General features: G+C 38.2%; 1 protein-coding gene across 1 annotated transcript in view; it reads left to right on the top strand.

Annotated features, from left to right (window-relative positions):
• The first annotated feature begins 3,953 nt into the window (after positions 1 to 3,953).
• Positions 3,954 to 10,943, top strand: part of MRTFB (myocardin related transcription factor B) — a 184,326-nt gene continuing 177,336 nt past the window's right edge. Inside the window, exon 1 of the mRNA XM_040635306.1 lies at positions 3,954 to 4,041. The gene's annotated coding sequence lies outside the window, so the exon portion shown is untranslated. The remainder of the gene's footprint in view (positions 4,042 to 10,943) is intronic.

Genomic DNA, 10,943 nt, shown 5'->3' with positions numbered 1-10,943 from the left:
TGCATTGTCCCCAGGTTCTCAGGTGATGCTGCTGCTGCTATGAGAACCATTAGACTAAAACATCCTTGTCATTGCCCCTTCCTGTTCTCTCTTGTAATTCCTTGCCCCTTTAAGTAGCTCTTTTTGTAGATTATTACAGTCATAGGTTTCAGATTGTTTGAAGAAACAGTGAGTTACACTTTTAACATTTTAAAATTATTTTTGTATAGGTAAAATGTTCATGTGGTTCAAAAATTAAAACAGCTAATTTTGAGGAGTCTAATTTCCAACTCTGTTGTGGTCTAACCTGTCCCCTCTCCCCATAGATAACCTCTCATATTCGTTTCCTTTTTTTTTTTTTTTTTAAGATTTTATTTATTTATTTATTTGACAGAGAGAGAAAGAGCACACAAGCAGAGGGAGCAGGAGAGGGAGAAGCAGGCTCCCAGCTGAGCAGGGAGCCCAATGTGGGGTGAATCCCAGGACCCTGAGATCATGACCTGAGCCGAAGGCAGACACTTGACCAACTGAGCCACCCAGGTGCCCCTATTTGTTTCCTTATAGATGTTCCTTTGTGTAGACACAAGCCAATACCTGTAGAATACATATACTTCCTTCTTTGTGTATAAAATATAGCATACCATGTAAATTATTCTGTCCCTTGCTTTTTGGTTAGGTAATATACCTTTGGGATCTTTCCATATTAGTGTATAGAAAACACTAGTTAACAGCTTCAGAATATTCCACTGTATGCCCATGCCATGGTTTATTGAACTAGCCCCCATTGATGCATATTTGAGTTTTTTCCAGTCCCTTGACAATCACAGACAATGTCCCGGTCAATACATCTGTACATATCTCATTTCTTATATGTGAGGTGTGTCCGTGGGATATCTTTCCACAAGTGGGATTGTTGGGTTATTGAGCAGTGCGTTTATAATTTTGTCAAATTCTGCCCTTCTTCAGGGTCGTACCATTTTGAACTCCTGCAAGTACTGTATCAGGGTACCTGTTTCTCCATAGCCTCTTCAACAGTGTTTCCCAACCTTTAGATTTGTATTACTCCGATACGTGAAAAATGGTAACAGTGTAGTTTTGATGTGCGCTAGTTTGATATGAATGAGGCTGAACATCTTTTCATATGTGTAGAGGTGATTTCTGTTTGTATGAACTATCTGTTCATACCCTTTGTAATTTTTCGTTTGGATGGCTTTTTTCTTACCAATTTCTAGGAATGTATAAATTAGAGAGATTAACCCTTTAGGACATGAGTTGCAATTTCCCCTAGTTTGTTATCTGTTTTTTTAATTTACTTTCATGTATTTTGGTATAGAGAAAGCTTAAAAGACTTTTCTTTAAATTTTAGGTAGTTAATCTTCTTTGTGTCTGGATTTTGAGTCACAGAAAGGCCTCCAAGTATTTGAAATTTGTTCATGTTTTCCTTCAGTACTTTTGTGGTTTCATTGTTACACTTAAATCTTTGATAGATTTGGGACTTATTCTGGTGTTCAAGGATAATATATAGATTGAACTTTATTTCCGTGTGGGTACCAGTTATCGTTACCATTTGTTTCAGAATACAATATACCTTGATTGTGTTCAGAACTTCCAGGTGTATTGGGGCAGATCTCTGGACTTCCTGTTGTATTCCATTTGTCTTTCTATTCATACACCAGTACACGGTATTGGTTTTACAAAATGTTTTAGTTTCCCCTGTTGCCCTTCATTTTCCTGGCAATTCTTCCTTGTTTATTTTTCCATGTGAACTTATAATCATTTTGTCTAGTTCCAGAAAAGAAAACACTTAAAAAATTGAGATCATGTTAAACTTATAAACTAATTTTACAGAGAGAATTGATGTCTTTCTGATATTTTCCTATCCAAGAACATTGTGTATTTTTTCATTGGTTTGATTCTACTCTTGAATCCTTCTGGAGCATTTCAAAGTTTGTCTTATATAGGTTTTGCCGATTTTTTGTACGTAGTTTATCTTTTTTTGTTGCTTTTGTGAGATCTTCTCTTTATCTTCTCTAAGTGGTTTTGACTGTGTGTATGAAGGCTGTTTTTCTGTATAAGCACAGAAATTGACAGACCCTGAAGTTATAAGTAGTTTTTAACAGACTTTGCATTCTGCAAAATCCCTTATACATCAAAGGAAAGCGTTAGGAGTGAAACTTGCAGTTTAAATCTTTGTCCGCATTTATTAGCTCTGTGATCTTGGGAGATCCCGTTTGACTTCTCTGAGCCTCAGTTCCCTCACCTAGAAAAGGAACAATTCTGTACATATCAGAATGTTGGAGGAATTTAACAAGAACATATGAAACTCATCACTTAGTGCTGCTTCCGCTACCACCGCCAACGTGGGTTGAGGCTGCTGGGTTTTTTCTTTTTCCTACTCTTAACCTTGTCACCTTTGGAAGAGGAAAAAAGAAACCATGAAGAAAAACAGTCAGGTATTAGAACTGAAGTTAAAAGTAAGCTGTGATTCCATTTGAGCGGGGTGATCAGTGTGCTTGAGATCAGGGAACAAAGTCAGTGGAGCCCTTGAGGCCCCTCCTGCCTTCTGGCCTCACTACTTATTGCTCAGTCAGGGGCACCCTGACAACAAGGCTGCTTAGCATTCCCTGAAGGCCCTGTGTTTCCTATAACACCGTCCCTTCCACCCAGAATGTTCTGCTACCTCATTCTGCCGGTTCGGACACGTACTGCCCCAGACCTACTGAGGAACAGTTCCTGTCTCCTTGTGCAGCTTGTCGGCCCTGTAGCAGGGGTCTTAACAGACTGGAAACTGAGGAGAGAAACCTTAATCTGTCCGTCCATCAAAAATGCCCAGCAGGGGCGCCTGGTTGGCTCAGTGGGTTAGGCATCTGCCTTCAGCTCAGGTCATGATATCAGGGTCCTGGGATTGAGCCCCCGCCTTGGGCTCTTGCTAAGTGGGCAGCTGCCTTCTCCCTCAGCCTGCCACTCCCCCTGCTTATGCTCTCTCGCTTAGTCTCTCACTCTCAAATAAATAAATAAATAAAATCTTAAAGTCTTTTGCCAGCAAAAGACCTGGCAAAGGATAGACACTCTGGTATTTGTTAAATAAGTGAACGAATAATTGACTTTGATCTTTCTTTAGCCTTATGTTATGTATCTGGGTAGCTCTTAACCTCATCCAGTATACTGTAAGCCCCTTGAGGATGAGGATTATGTCATTTCTCAATAGTAACAATGATAATAATGGCAGTGGTGAGAGGCAAATAGACTTCTTATGTAAGAGCATATATGAATAAAAATGAAAATTGACATTTATTATGTTCCAGGAGCTGTTTTACAGCCCCTGATGTGGATTAGCTCATACAATCCTCAGCAGTCCTATGAACTGGGTACTATTATTATACATATGGGGAAATGAAGGCACACTGAGGTTGAGGAACTTGCTCAAGACCACACATGCTAGGAAGGGCTAGAGCTGAGATTCAAATGCAGATGTTCTGAGTCTAGCAACCCAACTCTTTTTTTTTTTTTTTTTAAAGATTATTTATTTATTTATTTATTTATTTATTTATTTATTTGACAGAGACAGCCAGCGAGAGAGGGAACACAAGCAAGGGGAGTGGGAGAGGAAGAAGCAGGCTCACAGTGGAGGAGCCCGATGCGGGACTCGATCCCAGAACACTGGGATCACGCCCTGAGCCGAAGGCAGCCGCTTAACGACTGTGCCACCCAGGCGCCCCTAGCAACCCAACTCTTAACTGTTTCGGTGCTCTAGACCTGTTTGTTGAATGCGTCATTTACAGGTTCTTGAACAATTTAGGAAAGGTTATTTGATTACACTTGCAACTTCTCAATTTCCTTCCCAGCCATCCCTTTTTAGTAACTTCTGTTTTGTTCCTTCCAATTTATCTTGGCCTTCACGCTCTCCAGGAGGCTTTCTCCGACCATCCCCGCCAGGCATATAGTAGGTATTCAGTAAAAAGTAATTTGTAATTTTTACTTTTTCCTCCCCACGCAGGTTCACAGTAAAGGTGCTAAGAAAGAGAATGTAAGACAGGAAGATAATTAAATATTTTTACTGAGGTAAGTTTTTTATTATTTAATTTTTTTCTTAAAGAAACCTCTCCCCACCCCCCACTGTTGTGAAAATTCTTCTCCACAGCCTGCTTTCTTAAGATGTAAGAGGGAGATTGTTCTAGGAGTATTTTAAGTTCATGGAACCTGCGGTTCTTAAGGTGGATGCCAGGGACACAGGTTGTTTGAACAAGGTTATTTGGCTTTCTTTACTTCTTGGTGAATCTAATCTTTAAATTCCCACGACTTCATTGTCTTCAAGTTTGGTACTGAGAAGGAGATCCAGCAGGTGGAAACCCAAAAGCTGCTTGGTGGTTATGTATACTTACAACTTTTGGTGAAAACTTTGTTTTTAAAACAGGGAACTGAAGGAATTTGAAGGCACTTTTGGTGAGATAGCAACATTTCTTTCTTTAAGTGAAGATATGTTATATTTCTTATTATAATAGAAAAATCTTCTATCAGTATAAAAGAACATAATGATGCTAGTAAGCACCTAACTCCTGTCACACAGAAATGACTTCCATTTGTATTTTGGTGAACATACTTTGAGAAATGAATCTATGGATATGGGCGTATTCATATACAAATCATTAAATAAATTGGTTTATGCTACATATGGTAGTCTAGTAATGCAACAGTGTATTTTATATATCTCTACACATGAATTGTAAAAGGTGTGTGTAACTATACATGGTTATTTTACTGGCTCTAGTATATTTCATTGTTTGGAGGCACCATGGTTTATTTAATCATTCCTCTGATAACCATTTAGATTGTTTCTAGTGGATAATGAGGTTGATTAACCCTGTACTCAAACCATTGTGTACTCGTTCATTAATCTTCCTGGAAGTATGACTGCAGAGTTAAAGATGATGCACATTTTAAATGTTGTTGCATATAGTAAACTGCCCTCTGTAAAGACTATCGGTTTATCACCACCACCCCCTCAAAGGTCGATGAGAGTCCTGTTTTCCATACCCCTGCCTACACTGAGTTTTGTTAATCTTAATCTTTGCCCATCCAGTAGGAGAAAAAAAATGGTATCTTGGAGATAGCAAGGTTTTTGACCGAAATAAGCCTTTTATGTTTTCAAAGACCCCTTTCTTTTGATATTCTTACTTACATGAAGAATTTCCTTACTGAGAACATAACCTGTGATTCTCACGTGTAAGTGAGACATTCTCTTGGATTTTAATATGGTGAAAATGTTGAAATATGTTGAGTCCTTTGTTTTTAGTTCTGTTGCCCTGATTACCTCATTATAAATATTTTTAAATTATTGGCAACTAACTGATTGTTTTGGATACCGAAGGTTTTCGTCTGTGGGGAGCAATACTTTTCCCTTTATTCATTTATAGTGGATCTTGAAGAAGCTTTAAAAAGTAACTTGTTAATGTCTTTCGAGGATGGTTCCCAATTACAGAATAGCATACAGAATGGGATTCACAAACTTAGGTGACAATGAAATACTTATTGAGTTTGTCAGTTACATGAATATATATTTAAATGTAAAATGTGAATATCGATGTTGAGTCCCATCTGCCCCCAGAGTATTTTACCAGTTTCTGATATGAATGTGAACTCAAATTTTATGTTTGTTTTAGATTTTATTTCATTCAAATAAGAGTTACTTAAGGTCTCCCACGAAACAGACACCAACTGTGTCATTGTCCTCGTGTTTGTTCTTTGACTTAATAAAAAGCCAACTAAAATTCATCTTTTTATCCTAAATATAAAATGCATCTTCTTATAATATAGATTGTGTTTCATGTGGGTGCTTTTCTTTTCATTGCAAGTTCACATTGTTGAGGCTGGGACTGAGTATGTGTTATTGACCAGCTTCCATCCTGTAACTAGTGTGACACCTGGCACGTACGTGGCAGACACATTGTTTTGAAGGAATTAATGATTGGTGTTTATTGGTGTCGTTAAGTTAGAACTAAGATGTAAGTGAGACATGCCTTAAATTTTAAATAAGAAACTTGATTTCTTGGAGAAGAAAACTAGTATCTGTGACTCTTAAATGCACCTAAATCTAGACATACAAAATGTGGTGACACTTGCTACCGTAACATTTTGTGACATTTTGTTTGGACTATTGATTCAAACTATATCCCATTTATTTTCAGAATCACATATATTCCTGTGTTTTAAATCTGCTTTGTTTGTTTGTTTTTTTATTGTTGCTATTAAGGGCAAAGTAAGTATACTAGATCTTAATTCAAGAATTCTAGGATATTTGGTGTTATATTTTTCAGTTATGTTATTTGAAGACAAGAATAAAGTAAATACCCCAAATTTTAAATTATAATGGAGAGAACTTGAGTTATATTTTAATTGTGTGGTTCAGCATTTATTAAAAATAGAAATGGAGAAATAGATTGCCAGCCATTGAGAAGAATGTATAAATCTTTGTCCAGTATCCTGCCTTTTAAGCTTTTCTGACTCCTAAACCAGTTTTTCACAGCCAAAATAAACAGAGCACATGGAACAAGCACTTAATAGATTTAAGCAATGTTATAGACTTTTGTTTCAAACGTCTTGTTTCCACTGGAATATGGGATTCTACAGAATGCATGAGTTAGTTTTAATTAGTATTTTAGCAGCGGTTATTTGCATGTAAAAAAGTTTAAATTGATTAAATAATCCCCTAGCAATTTTTATTTGTATTTTAATTTCCTTAGCAACCCCTTACTAAATAAATAGTCCCAAGTTAAATCTAGGCAGACGTGAAAGGAAATTATTGAGTCTTCTTCATTAGTGGGGTCTAAATTAATGAGATTTCCTGGACTTTTCCGTTGGATATTTTGTGGCTAATGGTATAACCTTTTATTTGTTTTCTAAAATAACCGAAGTTCTGGGTTCTTGAAACTCTTTTCTGTGGTAGTATAGGAATTTGCTTATATGGTAGCTTTCATTTCACTGATGAGTTAATTTCTTTAATCGCATGCTTTAAAACCCTAATTCTAAAAATACTCCTGAAAAGTGAGGAATTACTAGTAGTAGTTAAACCAAAGTCTTAATTAAAATTAAGACTTTGTCCTTTATTTCTCCTCTTAGCTGCATTTGTAAAAATTGTTGTACTGTATTTAAACAGATTTTAAGACATTCTTATGTATGGGTTGGATTTTATGCATTTGTAATGATTTTTTCCTATTTTAGGCATAAAGCTTAAAGTTTAGACTGGCAGTATAAGTGGTTATTTGATTGGAAAGTTGGAAAGAGGAGAAACTCTGTCTTCATATCCAGAATTTGTGGTGGTAGAATACTCAAATGAGATGGCTTCATGATCAGGGTGAGAGTATGGAACTGCAGGAGTAGAAGGACATTTTTAAGTGCATAGATCCAGGCTGACTTCTGCAGTGTTGGTCCCTGAGTTGGTCCCTCACAAAGGCATTATTATTACCTCTGTGAGGTAAAGAGGGGTGGAGAGCAGTAGCTTTGGGCCTCAAGTTCCAAAGTGAGCATAGGGCTTAGGGAAACTCCCTAAGGAAATCTCCAGCCTCTGACCATTCCATCCTCCTCGAGAAATTTCTTCTTTGCTGACCCTGTAAGCTTTGCTGTGTGGTGGGCATGATAGAAATTTGTCTGGAGTTGGGCAGAGGGAGTCTGACTCTTGTCTATTACTGCACTGGCCAGATACCCTCTTTAAATAGACTTCCAACATGGGAGTATGGCTGATCACATCACAGCGGTGTGATGACAAATATGGGAGTTCCATGCAGACTTGGCCTTCGTGCCTGTTTGGTTTGTTCGGAGAGGAGACCCAGGTCATGGTGAGGGTTGTGTTTGTGTATGTTAAACCTAGTAAGTTTTGTTTTAAATAGATTTCAGTCTATTCTAATGTGACAAAGTTTTTCAGTCTGAATGTTCTAGCAGCCGTCACTCAAACATTAATTGCTGTCAGTGGGAAAGGATATCCTCCTACATCTTTTCTGGAGTGCTTGAAACCATCCCACTTCCTTTTTCTTTTACCTTAAGAACTGATTACTGACACTTGGGAATTATAATCAGATTGCATCAATCTTTACAGAAAGGTTACCAATTATTGCACTGAAAAATAGGCATTTCTCTCTAATAGTAAGTGTTTCTCTTGGTGTGTCTCTCTCAGTTCAGTACTTTTAAATACCTTTTAGGTGAATGAATGCTTAGTGTCATGCCCTGATTTAATACATTTAAAACAGACTTTATTGATGGCTTTCTTACTTTCAGTTCTATGGGAGGGGGTAATTTATTTCATATGAAACCTTCATAGGATCTTTTGGTTGTTTAGATGTCCTCGGGGTAGAGAAAGGATGGCTGATGTCAGTTACTTATGCTATAATATAAGCTCTAAAATGAGCATTTGCTGTGAAGAGTCGAGAGCGGTGGCGATTTGCATCTTGAGCAGTTGGCATTCCCTCATTTTGTCCTTATAACACTCAGAGGATAGATGTAATCACCCAGTTTTAGAGCATAAAATGCCTTCGTTAGGAAAGTTGTCCTTGGGCGTTCAGCTAGTATGTTAAAAAACAAACCTAAGCAATGACTTGAATTCCTATCTCTCTTGCTCCAGAGTCTGTGCTGTCTTCTTAAAAACACCAACAGAGAAAGGGGTCTCGGAGTTGTTAGAATGTTTCATTATTGTAGATACTTGAAATGTCCAACAGAGTGAAGTCGAAGCTACTTTTATGACCACCATCACCGTCATTCTCACCATCCTCTTTATTTCTAATGTTCTTCAGCATCACCGATGAAGTGAGGAGCCTGCCAGGGTGTCTGGCTCACTGTGTTCAATACAACATAGGCTTGTTTAATTTAGCAGTGCTCGGAGATGAAAGGTTCATGACGGCCAAGTACAAACAGACCTTCCGTGGGATGTTAATTTCGTTACAGGAGGGAATGCTTGTTTTTCATTTTTTCATGAGTTAAAAAGGACTTTGATTTGTTTAAATCTGTGTAATCAAAGGGGAGCGAGCAGTGCTGCTAAACATTTTTTTTTTTTTTTGGTTCGGTCTTCAGTTAATTCCATTTCATACCTGCCAGCGAATTGCAAATCGTGTGTTCTTTTGTTCTTTGCTCTTTTTACTTTGGATTGGATTTTATGGTTGGTCGCTGTGGGGATTTAGTGGTAGGAAAATAAATAATTTCCTCCTCTGAACAGATCGTGTGTCTTTACAACAGGTTATCCTGTAGCAGCCAGAGTGATTCAGTAAGGCCCTGCATAGAGGTGTCACTGTGTGATTTTGTGCAGTCACTTTTTTTTTTAAATAGCTCTATTGACGTATCATTCACATACTGTAAATTTCAGCTAGTACATTTAAAGCACACAATTTAATGGACTTCAGTATCTTCAGAGCTGTGCACCGAACCTCCCTACCTAATTCCAAAACACTTTGATCACCCCAGAAAGAATGCCCATCCCCATTAACAGTCTGTCTTCATTCTTCCCTCCCTCCAGCCCCTGGCAACCACTAAGCTGCTTTCTGTCAGTGGATTTGTCTGTTCGGGATATGCCACACGAATGGAGTCATACAGCATGGAGCCTTTCGTGTCTGGCTTCTTTCACTTAGCATGTTTTGGAGGTTCATCTCTGCTGTCGCAGGCATCAGAGTTTCATTCCTTTCTGTGGCTAAGTGATCGTCTCTTGCCACATATGCCATATTTTGTTTATTTTTCCATTGATGGGCATTTGGGTGTTTTCCATGTTATGGCTATTATGAATAATATCACTGTGACCATTCATGTGCAGGTGTTTTGGGCAGACTTATCTTGGATGCAGACCTAAGGAGTAGAGTTGCTGGGTCTTATGGTAACTCTGTGTTTAACTTTTTTCTAAACTGTTTTCCAAAGTGGCTGTCCCATTTTACATTCTCATCAGTAATATTGAAGGATTCCAGTTTCTTTGCATCCTGCCCAGTACTTGTTATTTTCTGTTGTTGTTGTTGTTTTCACAGTAGCCATCCCAGTGCATGTGAAGTGGTATCTTCTTGTGGTTCTGATTTGTATTGCCCTGATGACTCATGACGCTGAACATCTTTTCATGTGCTTGTTGGCCACTTGTGGATCTTTTTTTAGAGAAATACCTATTCAAGTTCTTTTTCCACTTAAAAAATCCGGTTGTCTTTTTAGTGTTGAATTGTAAGAGTTCTTTACATATTCTGGATACACACATGCACATACCCATATCCTTATCAAAATACAGATTGTCCAGTTTTCCTCCCATCCTGTGGATTGTCTTTTCACTTTCTTGTTGTTCTTTGAAGCAAACAGTTTTAAATTTTGATTTAATCCAATTTTTCCCCTTTTGTTGCTTGTTTGGTCTTCTCTCTTAAGTTTTTTATAAGTTAAAAAATCATAACTTATTTCTAGGCCTCTCCCATGTAAGAAATTGGTGCAAAATGGTCAGCTGGTTAACTATACAGTGGGTTAGAGGCATTAAACATATTTTGTGTTTTCAAGTATTCTCATCTAATTCAATATGAAGAAGACCCAGTTTCCTAACCTAACACCTAGTTGCCCTCCCTCCCCCTGCTTCTAATTAGAAAGTTGCTTTTCAGGCTTCTGCATAGCTCAGAATGCATGCATCATTCTGTGAACATTTATCAGTGTTTCATATGCACTGAGCACTTCACTGGGCTCAGGGAGCCAGAGGTGAGTGGAATGTGGCTCCATCCTCAAGGAACAAGAGCACAGATGCTATGTGAGGAGTGTGCACAGAGGACAGTGGAGGGATTTAGAAAGGAGGAAGGAAGACTCCTCTGGATCTGGGTGCGAGCATCTCATGGAGGAGGAGACACTTGTGCTCCGTCCATAAAGAGGTTAGGTGAGCAGGACTGCTCTCTTCTTGCTACTTGCTGCTGTATATGCCCTGTGCCCTAACACCGGATATTGTATAGCAGCCATATTTAGGATTATTTATATCATAA

The sequence above is a fragment of the Ursus maritimus genome, unplaced genomic scaffold (genome assembly GCF_017311325.1).
Source record: "Ursus maritimus isolate PB19 unplaced genomic scaffold, ASM1731132v1 scaffold_2, whole genome shotgun sequence".
In the NCBI taxonomy this organism is placed as follows: Eukaryota; Metazoa; Chordata; class Mammalia; order Carnivora; family Ursidae; genus Ursus; species Ursus maritimus.
The sequence above is the reverse complement of the archived record's forward strand: the minus strand, read 5'-3'. Positions and strand labels throughout refer to the sequence as shown.